This window comes from Alligator mississippiensis, chromosome 3 (assembly GCF_030867095.1).
Source record: "Alligator mississippiensis isolate rAllMis1 chromosome 3, rAllMis1, whole genome shotgun sequence".
NCBI lineage: Eukaryota > Metazoa > Chordata > Crocodylia > Alligatoridae > Alligator > Alligator mississippiensis.
In genome coordinates, this window is record NC_081826.1 from 47126519 (window position 1) to 47139951 (window position 13433).

Genomic DNA, 13433 nt, shown 5'->3' on the forward strand with positions numbered 1-13433 from the left:
AGCATTGAGAGGATCCAGAGGAGGGCCACTTGCATGATCAGGGGGCAGCAGGGCAGACCCTATGAGGAGAGGCTATGGGACCTGAACCTGTTCAGCCTTCACAAATGAAGGCTGAGAGGCGATCTAGTAGCTGTCTATAAACTTACCAGGGGGGACCAGAGGGAAATGCGTGAGGCCCTGTTCCCCCGACCACCTCCTGGAGTAACAAGGAATAAAGGCCACAAGTTGATTGGGAGCAGGTTCAGGCTAGACATCAGGAGGCACTACTTCACAGTCAGGGCGGCTAGGATCTGGAACTAGCTTCCTAAGGAAGTGGTGCTGGCTCCTACCTTAGGGGTCTTTAAAAGGAGGCTAGATTATTACCTAGCTGGGGTCATACGAGCTTAAATTTACCAGGGGTCATGTAAGCCCACTATTCGTTCCTGCCCAGGGCAGGGGGTCAGATTTGATGATCTGCTCAGGTCCCTTCTGACCCTACATCTATGAACCAAAATAGGGTGCCACAGCTCAGTCTTCATCGCCTTCAGAAAGGCAGATGGCAAAGCCTTTGTCCATATGGAATCCTTTGCAATTTGCCACTTTTGCTTGACAGATTCCCTCTTCTTTCCCCAACCCTTACCACTAGACAGAACAGTAGAAATTGGGTAAGTGGTGACTGCCAAGGAACTCATTTGAGTTAGACCGGATGTGGTTTGGAAACTGGGCCCCAGCAGTCATGAGTGTGAACTCTCCCTTCTTTTCCCTTCCAGCTGCTTTCAGCTTTGCTGTAGAAATATCCACTTGCAAATACCAGCACATCACAGGGACAGTCCTAAGGCAAGTGCCATGAGACTTCATTTTTTAATATGGATTTATTTTCTATAGAAATGTTCTGTATACTGCAATTTTAAAAGATTAAGAATCGAATTTATCTGCAGTTGCCCTACTACCGCAAAGATTTATTTTCCTTATTCACTTTATTAATATGCTTCTCTTTACTGGTACAGGTATCAGGGCCTGTATTTGCATATTTAGCAAATATACTATAGTTCTCCTAATTCACCTTTTTATTAAAGTTAAAAACATATATAGTACTTTAACAGATATCATGGACTCGCAGCGATAAATTAATGGAATAGAGTGCAGGGCAGAGTGAATCACGGACATGCCTAGCCCTCTATATGTATGAATAACCCAGGGTAGAGAAGAATTAATATAGACATACTCCTTTAAGGTAGCTCCCAGTAGGGGTGTGAAGAGAAGAATGTCATGGCTATGGAGACAATCATTTTTCATCTTTCATTTTTAATATATTCCTGAATGTGCATGTATAGATTTCTACTTATATACAAGTAATATTGTATTATGTCTTATTGCTTGTGCTTTGATATGTAAAACATTCTCATAAAAAATATGTATATAATACACCAAGGTATTCATCTTAATTTTTGTATTCATTACATTTAGAATGGGAACTACCTCAAATGCTGTGATGCTTTGGTACTCCCTTCAGTGGGAACAGGGGGTTTAATTGTATTTCTCATTATAACTGTTTAAATTAAATAATGTGTTTCTTTTGGGGGAAGGGTAGGAGGGGTGGGATTTTGGGAACAGCCTGTGAGAGAGGGAAATATGGGTTGGTGGGTTGTTAGGAAAGAGGGAAGGGGATGTCGTGGGTGTGAGGCAGGGAGGGGGAGTGGGTAGAAATGCGAGGGAACCTAGGAGGAAAGTATTTTTGTTTTCATTTACAGAGATAGGATGCAAGGTTGGGTGGGGCAGGAGAGGGCACATGAAAGGGAGGCTGCCTTCTTGGGGAACTGCAGTCAGTGGGTGGGAGGTTTGGTTACCATAATTATGAAGTTGAGGGCATTTTGTGGGCAGTTTGTTTTGTTACACTTTATTTTTAAATATTTTATTCTGTGTTTATTTGTCTTTTATTGTCAGCTTCTGTAACAGGGGGACTTCTCAGGGCCGATCTCAGTGTGGCCCACCCACCTGTTTCTGGGTTAACTGCCTGCTTTCTCGCCCACCACACCTTGTTGGAATTAATTAGCTCAATGATGTAATTAAGTGGGAAGCTGCCCATTTCCTGCCCCAAGCCTTGCTGATGGCATCTATAGTTCTCACAATCACGGGCCCCCACACTGGGCCCCAGCATCCTACTAATTGAACCCCTCCCGTATTCCTCTCTTCAGGCGACCGATTCCGCCTTCATCCTCGGCGAACGCGGCTCCCTTAGCTGCTTCCTTCTCACGGGGGTGGTCCCCCCCACCGGGACCTTGGGCTACTAGCCGTGGCCCACCTCCAGGCCAGTCAGAGCCCCAGGCCCTCAGCTCTTGGGCGTTCCTCGTGGTGGGCCCCCGGCCCTTCGACCCTTCCAGTCCTGGCCCCAGCATGGGCCAGTCAGGGGAAATGTCAGACAGGTTCGTGAGTCCATGGGCTCACTCTCTTCCTCTAGGGTCCACCTTCCAGACCCTCTGAACAAGGGGTAACCCACCCGGTCATGGGGGCTAGGGCTTAAGGCACCCTGACCTGCCTTTCCCCGGGGTGGTAACTGGCCTGGCATTTCCTGGGGGCTCACATGCCACTGGGAGCCCCCCCAGGCCACCCACTCCCAGCAGGGTGCAGTTTTAGGTCGTGCCCAGGACCAGAAGCCTCCTGACCATCCCCTGCAGCTCCTCCCCTACCTCTGGATGAGACCTGCAGCCAGGCGGTGTTGTTGCCTGCCCTCCAGCAGCAGAACTGCCCTGTTTGTATAGGCAGCCCCAGATCCAAAATGGCCGCCCTCAGGTACCTGGCAGCTGCCGGCTCCAGGCCCTTAAAGTGGCAGCACACACAGTGCCCTGCCACAGCTTCCCCGAGTCTTTTTTTGGGAAGGGCAGCTTATAAATCTAATACATACATTTAACAGAGAGTGGTAAAAGACAGTTTTGATAGGGACAGTCTATGGACATTCATCACTATAATGAAAATTTACAGGTATCACATAAAACGTAAATTATGAATCTTGATATTAAATATAAAACAAATGGATACGTTATACAACATTTAAGAACACTTAATAGAAGAGCAAGAAAACAATAGCGATTAAAAATGTAGGAAAGCACTAACTAAACTGCCAAAGTTCATTTCATTTTTTACGAAAAATAGTACAGAAGAATAGCAATATATAACAATATCTTTTCTTCTCAGTGCTATATCCCTTACTGAATAATATCACTTTAATTTAAAGTCCATTAACATTATAGATTATGTTCACAATAATGCATGATTATAGCTAGCACACCTTTGGCAATCTATTCTATTAATCATTAGTGACTGAAGTTAGCCATAAAACTCTCAATGACTGGGCTATGATTTCACCTCAGGACTATGTTAAATTACTCCCAGAGTTGCATACAAAGTTGATTAGTTTCAGTGAGAGCCTGACTATTGACTTGGGCTTTAGGTTGGATGCTACAACAAAGTAGTTTTATGACATTGGGTTAACTTCTATCTGGTGGATAGGATCTGTCCCATTTTCTCTGCAATAAATAGAAAATGAACGCGACCGGCTGCTGCAGTCATTCCTGCTGCTAACAGCTTTTTTTTGTTTGTTTTTTTTGGAATAAGTGAGTTTTTGATTGGGTAGGACTTCCTCTTGTTAAAATATGTAAGATGACAAAAGAAAGAGTTTTTTGATAAGTTTGATACAAATTCTCTGGTAGCAGATACATTGATTTATAGAGCTGCATATTTTGGATTTAATATACTGAAGGCCACAGTTGAATTCATATTCCAGTGTTCAGAAAAAACAAAAAAGAGAGTCTGGTGACCCAAGGGGAATTCCCAGAGCATGACAGTATAGTATCTGGCAGCACAGGGAGAATTAAGAAGAAATCTGAAATGGCTTCTGGAAAATCCCATGTTTCCTTTGGTCTTTTATATGGCATTCTGCCAACTAACTCAGACAGCATAGGTTGCTTAGGGTTTTGTACTATGTTAAATTTAAATTTGTGTGGCATAAATTGAGGTTAGCAAAGAAAGAGTTGGTTTTGTATTTTCACAGTGGCAGAAAATTGCAAACTGGAACTTTAAAAGCTTTCATTCCAAGACATCATTAATGCTGAAATCTATTTCTTGACAATTCATCAGCAGATGCACAATATTTCTCTGGGAGGAATCTAATAGTACAAAGGATAATTAAAAGGTCAAGTTTGTAAGTGCTGCAATTCAGTACACCAAATATGTTTTATTTGACATTATGTTTTCTGAGATTATTTATCTAACAAATGGTAAAAAAAAGGCCACATCAAGTCCCTGAATTATACACACATCCATGCCTCCCTCTATATACCAAGGTTAAGTGCAGATGTTCGAAAAGCACAAGGTGGAATTGATCACACTTACACAGGTTTCTGTAAGTGGCGGAGGTTAGTTTGGGAGTGACTAAAATACACGTTTACCCTTTGGTTTTGCTGGGTGCTCAGGCTGCCTGCACTGGTCTTAGCCAACAGGGTGGGTGTGCTCCCGCATGCCTCCCAGCAGGCTCCCTGGGGTGCTGAAGACTGTCAAGCGTAGTTGAGTGCAGCTCTGCTGGGCCATCCTTGATTGGCTGTAGGGCATGGGTGAGCACACTTGCCTCCTTCCCTCCCATCATTTTCAGCCACAGGCATCTATCAGCTACAGCAGGGGCGGGCAATTATTTCAGGCAGAGGGTCGCTTACTGAGATTTGGCAAGGCATCGAGGGCCACATGACAGGCAGCCAGGGGCAGATAAATATTAACTTTCTACATTTTTTAGGGGCCCCACGGGCTGGATAGAATGGCCTGGCAGGCTGCATCTGGCCTGCAGGCTAGATTTTGCCCACCCCTCAGCTACAGGCAGGTCGCCTGTCTCCTGCAGTCTGGTTGTGCTCCCTGGGCCTGTACCCACTCAGAGGGCATAGGGATGCCTGGGTGGGCTCCTAAACACTCACCCAGGGACTGCAACCCCATGAGTGGGCACAGCGCTAGGGAGCCTGATGGGGCTGCAAGGCATGGCCAAGCACCCGTTGCCCCCATCCCTCCTCATCATTGTCAGCCGCTGTACTGACTTGGCTCTGTGCAAGCCTGGGGGCAGGCAGGGTTGGCTGGGCACTCAGCCAGAGCAACCAAGCATGGGGTGAGTGGTAGTGTACCTCTCTGCAAAAGGGGACTACTGGGGGTCCTCAATGGTGCCTGGGATGCCAACGGACTGCTGTATGTGAATCAATAGGGGATCTGGTATAGAAGTTCAATTACCCAGTCTAACTTAAATTGATTAACTCTGAATGTACATCGATCCTAGTCTATCTTAGACTGGGTTTCACCATTTTTAAATCAGTCTATGTGCACCAACTTTTTATACTGTTATGGGTATAGACCAGTTTCTGAGCACTTATACCAGTAAAAGTGTAATGTCTGTACCTGGCCCAAGAACCTAACTGAATATAGCAAAAACAGGATATTACAGTACTTTATACTGACTGTCTGTCAAACAAGCCTCAGTTATCCAAGCCACATTTTATCTACGAAGGTGTGTGTTGTCCGTCTGTTCCAGTTTCAGTTCTGCTCATTGCTGTAATGTTTGAAAGACAACAAACTAGTACATAACATATTTTAATAAAACTTCCCTGCTTTGACAATCATTTGAGATCTCCCATGTTATTTTTACCTTTAACACCATACAATACAAAAGATACCACACTTGAAAATATGTAAGTATTAAAGGTCTCACTCTATTTACATTCTCTGGGATACTTTAGCTTTTACTGAAAACAGGATCCATTAGATATAGGTCCAAATCTACCTGCAGCAAAAAATCAATACTAGATTCAGTGGTAAGCAGTAACAACTTGCCGTTTCCCATCCGCCTTCCCCACCTTTCCTATTTTTTCTGTATATTAAAGACTGAAAAACACCTGCACAATTGTGCTCTAGTTCAACAGTTACATGTCAGACTTCAGTTTCTGTTTGTACAACTGCAGGAGAGCATTCTTTGTTTTCAAACTTGGCTCCCACTCTTGTAATATAAATGCCTTATATCAGTGCTCAGATTGTGTTGGTGGTGGCTTCCCAGGTGGATGACTAATGAGAAGCATAGCATAATAAATTAGATTGCTAAAGCTAGTGTGTATTGGAGGGGGCGGGTAGGTAAATTTCCCATGTTTGTGGTAACTTGTGTGTGCCTTTGCAATCTTGCTAATAAGATTGAGGAACTGGATTTTTTTCAGTTAAAAAGTCCCTGTTTTTTTCAGATACCAAATTAAAGAGAGAATTTTTCAGGAAGCTTCATTTAAGCAACTTTCTGGTGTATTGATTAAAAGATTTTAAAAGTCACTACATACTGGACATTTGAATACCAATGGAAGTTTGAGCTTGTGTTTGTCATTTCAGTGTGATGCAAGGTTATCATGATTATTGCTCCATTTAATAATGCTGACATGAAGGAACACCACAGGCTCTGAATTTAACAAGCAAGGTTCCTAATACTTCAGTCTGGCCAAATTGCACTGAACACAGGAACTGAATTGGAGGAAGTAACTACATAGTCCCTCCCTGATCCTGGAACTGGCTGCCAGATCAAGTTGGAGCAGCTTAGCTGCCTAGCTATAAAATTTCTTACAATGACCTCTGGAAGAACATAGTATATTAAGCTGTAATTTGAAACTCTGCAGTTTCCAATACAGGAGATGAATACCATACAGAAAATTAACTCTTAGACTAATAAAGACATTAACTAGAAGATTTGATAAATATCTCAAGTGTTACTGTCTTAAAAAATAATACAGGATAAAGTGTAAACTCTCTTCCTGACACTGTCGCTATTTGAATGGAAACAACATAATCCATAGTTTGCCATCTGTTTGATTTTGCAATATGATATGAGAACAGCTTTCATCACTGCTACAATGTAACATAATGTGATTGCCTGAGGGAAAAAAAAAGCAAAGTTAGAACCTAGCTTAGACATGTAGAGCTCAGAGCCCTCTCCCTCTGCCTTCAATTGTTATATGGGATGCAATGGAAAAATTCAGCCTTCCAGTAACATTTACATGTTGTTTTAAACAGCTTCCAAGAAACTTTAGAGTCTGCAGCAGGTTATCAACCCAAGAAATACTTTGTTATTGACGATCTGCAAATTTTTTTTTTTTTTTTTTTTTTTTTTTTTTTTTTTTTTACAGACACGCGTGTAACAGAGAGCCTGGACCTATCTGCTATTTTAAGAGAGAAGCAGCACAGAGAGAGAGAGCACTGCAGGCCAGGCAGGATGCAGCTACTACAAGTTTCCATAGTAACTGAGCAATGAACCCAATTAGCAGTCACCTGCAGGCAGCCCAGGGTAGTCTCCTGACTGAAGCAGGCAGAGGCCTGAGAGACATATAAGCCCAGGGACTGAGCTACCAAGGCAGTCAAGCCCTGCAAGCCACAGGGGTAGGAGCTCTTGGCCAGGAGAGCTACCAAGGAATACTAGATGGGCTGCTTTGCTGCCTTGGATCCCCAGTGAGCAAAGGCAGTGGAAAGTGGGGAGGATAACAGGGCTTAGCTCCCCCCAAATGCAGGGCAGTGGTAGGGCCACAAGGCAGCCCAGCAGCAAGCTTCCGGCAGCCGCAGCAGGGGTGGGGAGGGGCATGCATGCAGTGGGGAGGGGCAGAGTGGGGCTGGGGCTGGGGCAGGCCCTACATAGCTGTGGTGGGGTGCAGGACTAAGTCAAGAGTGACTTGCCTGCATGGTGAGGCTTCTGCTGCTATGTGCACCCTGGGATGCACGGGGAAGGAGGGTGCCCCGGATTTGTGCAGGGCAGAGCAGGCTACTGGTGTAGGCTGGAGCCAGGGCTGTGCTGGGTTTTTTTCTGGTGGGAGGACTGGGCTGGACTGCACTCAGGGTGGGTGGTAATGGTGGTGGTACTGGGAGGGGGGGCTTCAGCCACCCCAAAATTCACTATAGCCCCCTCAACTCCCCTCCCAGCGCTGCTGCCACCTGTCCTGAGCACAGCGTGACCCAAACCCCCACTGGGAAGAGCCCAATGCAGCCCAGTCCCAGTCTCCAGAGGCAGCCTGCCCTTGCCCCACACAGATCCCAGGCCCATGCCCCTCATGCTTCCTGTTGTGCTTGCAGCTAAGGGAACCACCACCCCATCCCCACACTGGGCAGCCCCTGAACAAGCCACTCATGGCTCTGTCCCACACCCTGCCCTGGCTGTGCAGGGCCTGCCCCAGCCCCAGCCCTAGCCCCACTCCCTCCCTCCCCTCTTGGCGCTCTCCTCTCCGCTTCCCTCCCCCCCCGCCCCTTCCCCCACAGACTTGCCTGCTGGGGGCATGCACATATGCACACGTACATTCAGCCCCTCCAAATAACTTTTCTCCCTCTGCCTATGCCAGTGAGGCTCTGAGGGATCACAGGGATATAACCCAGAGCTGGGAAGTTATCCTGGTACTAGAGATGAGGAAAAGTTTTCCCTTCTAAGGTGGCAGAGGGCTGCTTTCCTTTTTGTATTAATGTTTGTGGGCCTGAAAGGGAGAGTTTATGTTATACCCTGGGAGCTTAGTGTTTGGTTGCACTTTGTGGTTTGGGTTGGGACTGTGAGGGGTGGTATTTAGATATCCCATTAGTGCCCTAGGGGTATGCAATCACCTTGAGTCCTGCCAGGGGTAGGTTTAAGGCCCAAGCAAGCACTGAACCTGGAGCAGGCCAGAGCAGGGGCCAGGGTCCCAGTGCCCGAGAGAGGCACAAACAGACAGGGGCCAGGGGCCCAGCTGGGACAGCACATGGCCTGGGAGTGGGAAGTTGGGTGCCATGAGCTGCAACCCCCTGACAAAAGCCTCCTGTGGGGCTTTCAGCTTGTGAAATTTTGCCTGGTACCTGTTATGATCTCGGTATATCATGATGTTAACATGTAAAATGCAGTGCATATCTCTATATAAAAATTCAATAAAAATTGTAACAGCAAATTAATTTTTCAAGAGTGATTTGACATTTAGTTTAATTCAATGTTACCCTTAACATCCTTACACACGTGCACCATAAATTCAAGGCCCTATCTAAATTACCACAATTACAGTAGGAGGTGTCAGATAGAAAACAGTAGCATAACGGTGGGGGAGTGGAGTGTGACTGAAGAACCGGCCCCAGGTGGTACTTTAGGCAGGTATGCAAAAATAGCAGCCACTATACTGCTGGCCTCCAAACCTCCCCTTCAGTCCCTTTCGAAACCACCAGTGTAGCTGCACAAAAACCTTAAACACCCTGGCTATAATTAAATTGGCTCTGCTGCATAACAAAAAATCATTTTTCACCCTGAGTCCCAGTTCTCTGCCAGACCTCAGTGCCTTACTTTCCAGTTCCCAGTTGCATCAGGATCTGTTTGTGCTGCAGCTACAGCCCTCTCCCTGAAGAGCTCTTCCTTCTACAGGTTCCAGAGCCAGACTGCCTGGCTTGGCTCAGGCCCAGGCCCAAGCTTATTTGTTGCTCAAGCCCTTCCCACTCCCAGTCAGGTGCCTTGCTAGCCCTGGCACAGCTGCTTTTCTCTCATTGTAATGGCAGCTTGTTGCTGCTACCCTGGCTACCCTAACTGTGCCTCTGTTGCTTTGGCAGGGATCTGTTCTACTGTATGATTGCTGTGTAACTACCAAAACCAATATTTTACCAAAACCAATACAGGAGACCCTCGCCATTCACGGGGGATACGTTCTTGTATCCCCCCACAAATGACAAAATCTGTGAATAAGGCACTGCGTTCATGAACACTGTCTGCGTTCATGAACTCAGCGCCCCTGGCGGTTGGTGGGGGACATGGCTACTCTGATGATGGGGGGAGCGCAGCAGCAGGAATGCGGTGGCAGTGGCGGGAGCCCGGCAGCAACAAGCTCAGAGCTCTTGAGGAATTCCTTTAAGTGTATTACAACGCAAGTTCGGCATTCGTGAATATTTGAAACCACAAATCCCAAACCTGTGAATAGCGAGGGTTTCCTGTATATTTGGTTACAATTACTGTGATGGGCTAGCTGGCAGTGACTTAGCCCAGGGGTTTTGAAAGGGCAAAAGATGATTGGTGGACTTGGGATTCCCTTTACTCACCAATCAGGCCCCAGAGACTCACCCTCCATGTCCCCGAATTGGCCCCTTGGGTCACCTGGAGGGGGATACAAGGGGCAGCTCGACTGACTCAGGTGAGACCATTGAGGGACTACAAGGAAGGAACTTCAAAGAGCTGGGCCAGTGAGGCGGGAGTGGGAGCAGTTGCCCTAGAAGCACCTGAAGAAGTGGGACCTGCAGGCAGCAGTTGGACCCTCAGCAGCGCGGTGTGTGGCCAGCAGGAGAGGCTCCCTGGCTCCAGCAAGGATCTGAGCAGCAACCTGAGAGGTTCCCAGTCCTGCTTCCAGCTACTCCAATAAGAGGCCAGGAAGCTCAACATGAGGCCAGGGCTCCAGGAAAGTCAAGATCCCTAGTAGCTTGGAGCAGTACCAGCGCTGGTGGTTGTTTGGTAGAGTTTCTGTCTACTGTGTGGGAGATGAGTTCAAGTCCTAGCTGGGGTGACTTGGGGTAAGTGAAGTAACAGGGAGAAATCCTTGCTGCAGTAGAAAGGGGTCATTATGTTTTCCCTCTTTCCTCCTCCTCCAGGTACCTAGGCCCTATATTCCTTGTTATTTGACATTTGTATTTTGTGCCTTTTATATTTCACCAACCAGTATTGTTTCTTCTGCTGTTTGTGTTTTATATTTTGTTAACCCTGTCTTTTGTCAATGATTGTAGGTGTCTAACCTTGGTTGAATCCTGCCCCCTCGGGGCACTGTAGTGTCCCCGATACCCCCTGGTTTATGCCTGTTATGTTCCCAGGACTGTTCTCTCATTAAAAGGTATATGTCCAAGGCCCCATTGGTGGTCTAGCTCTACTCTATAGGGGGAGGAGAGTCTCTACACCTCCCATAGTGCTTGTGCACCTGCTCTGATCCCTTCAATTGGAGAGGGGGTACCTCTTGGAGTACCACCCAGGTTACATTTACCATTATCATAAGCTAAAGCTACATTATAATGTATTTGGATCATTGAATTTAAAGCCTTGTGCTCTGTTTAATTGGATCTAATACTGGGGTAGCTGGTCATGCGTTTACTTACTTTACTTCGCCGAACAAGCTGGTTGTCATATATGATAAGGCTTGTTCTAATCACTTGGAAGAAGGCTTTGGGGCCTTCTGCATAACTACACTTATGCAACTTGGCCTAGCCTCCTTGAAAATGGCCGAGGCTGGTAACATTATATGTGTTCCTGTTATCTACAATGCTGTGTACCTTGGCATCCTCTGACATGTTTATATTTTGTCACAGTTGTGCCAAAGAAAGATTCTGCAGATACAAAGACTTTTTTTTCTGTAGTAAGTCATTATAGATTTGCTGACCCTTACTTTGCTATTTACCGACTAAATTTGGCACCCTGACTAAGGTTACCATATTTCCAGTTCCAAAAATGACAACATCTGTCGGCAGGGGTGAGGGGGAGGCAGGGGGAGTGCCCTGCACTTCCAACCTGCAGCCCCCTGCCACCTCCAAGTATGGCATGCACAGTTCCTCTATGGGGCCCACATTTGTACACTTACAGCAGGGCCTAAGGTTTTTTGGAGACTAATTTCATGCCCCTGCATGACCTTAAGATAATTACTTAGTCTCCCAGGTTTTATTTAAATTTTCTAAGTTTTGGATTTTGTGTTGGATTTTGGCAGGGTAGCACAACAAAATTAAAATATTTGCTAATGTTCAGCATTCAGTAGTAGATTGTTAATTAAACTGGTATATTTTTGCAGGTGAATCTGAAAGTTTATGGTTTACGGTCATTACAGTCAAGTAGTAAAAGTGATTATGTTTTGCCTTATGCTTTAATATTATTCAGCATCACAAGAGGGACTTTATATCAGCATTTAACCTCTAATAACCATTATCATGATTTACAGCTTCTGACTAATATAGGAATACAAAAATGTTAATCTTATATAAACTTAACCTATAATCACTTAGATACGACTATTTACAGGAGCGCATAAGGCAATGCTGAAGCCTGCTGAGCATTCCAACTACAGACCTCTTTCACAGGTGGTATTCTCTTCCATCCTTCCAGTTGGGAGCAGGCAGCAGCACCAGGATACCTGCATCAGGGTAGTCAACCAACAGCTACAGAGATGGTGTCTTTGGAAGGGCTTTGGATTCTAAAGCCATGATCAGCACTTCCAGGGAGGAGGCTTCCTGGGATGGGACGATCTTCATCTCTCTCCTAGAGGTAAGCATCTGTTCTCCTACAGGTTGGATGAATTCCTCCATAGAGCTTTAAATTAGGTTTGACAAGGGACGGGGAACTGGTGGCCAAGGAGAACCCAGGGTTGGCGAGCCACAAGCAAGGCACCAGACCATTCCAGGTAGGCAGTAAGGGGCACACTAGACATCAAGGCAAAGGGGCACCAAGAGCACCCATTGAGGGACTAATGTGTCTGTCATGGCACGGGGTCCTGCAGAATGACCATGATCTCCCCAAGGCCCCCTTCCCGTGCCAAGCTGGCCCAAAGGGCACCCTCACTTCTCGCCCGCCACGTCTTTGATGGAGAATAAAGGTATGGGAGGCTGCCTTACGTCTTCTTGGACACGGGTTGTTGTAATACCCGACCCCATGGACTCCCAGACCCTTTGTGGGTCCTGCTCTGTAATGGGTGCTTCCAGGGCACCCTAGCCTTATGGGTTATGCGTGGCTCGAACCACCCCTTTACCATGCCCCAAGCCTCGCAGATGGAATTGACGTTGTTCGGTCATGGCCTCATTATAATGTGGCCCCCTTGTCCTCTCTGGGCCCTGCACTACCCTGTCTGGCTCTACGCCCTCTCTGGCGCTCATCACTGCCCCTTTCTCTGGGCCTCACCATACCCACACTGGGACTTCTCATCAACGTCCCCTCTTTGGGGCTGGGTTAGTGCCCCTGAATACTGCGCCCTTGCTGGCACTGGGGTCCCCACACTGCTGTGGGTCCCCTATGAGGCCTCCTCCAACCCCTAGTAGCCTCACCCAAACCACCGGTGCCAAACAATAAAGAAAACACTAGCCCCTCTGCTATAACATAAACTGAAGCTGCCCGGCTATAACAATGTTACTCAAAACACCCCATGGATGCTCCATCCTTTACCCAGCTCAGGTTGTATCTGCAGTCAGGCCTCTCCTCTCAGCTTTGCTCTGGGGAAGCTCCTTCCCCCCTGGCTGCTGGTAGGGAACTGCTAGCCTGGCTTCAGCCTCTAGGGTTTATAAGGGAGCCAGGCCCTGCCCCTCTCAGTCAGCTGACTGCTGGCAGGTGTGGGTCTCTTGCTAGCTCCAGTTGCCCTGGCAACCAGCAGCTGGGCTCCTTATTCACTGCTAGGGCTCTTTCTCTAGCAGTTTCCCCTCTTTAGGAGCAGGGCACCTCAGTGCTCTGTGACAGTGTCTTT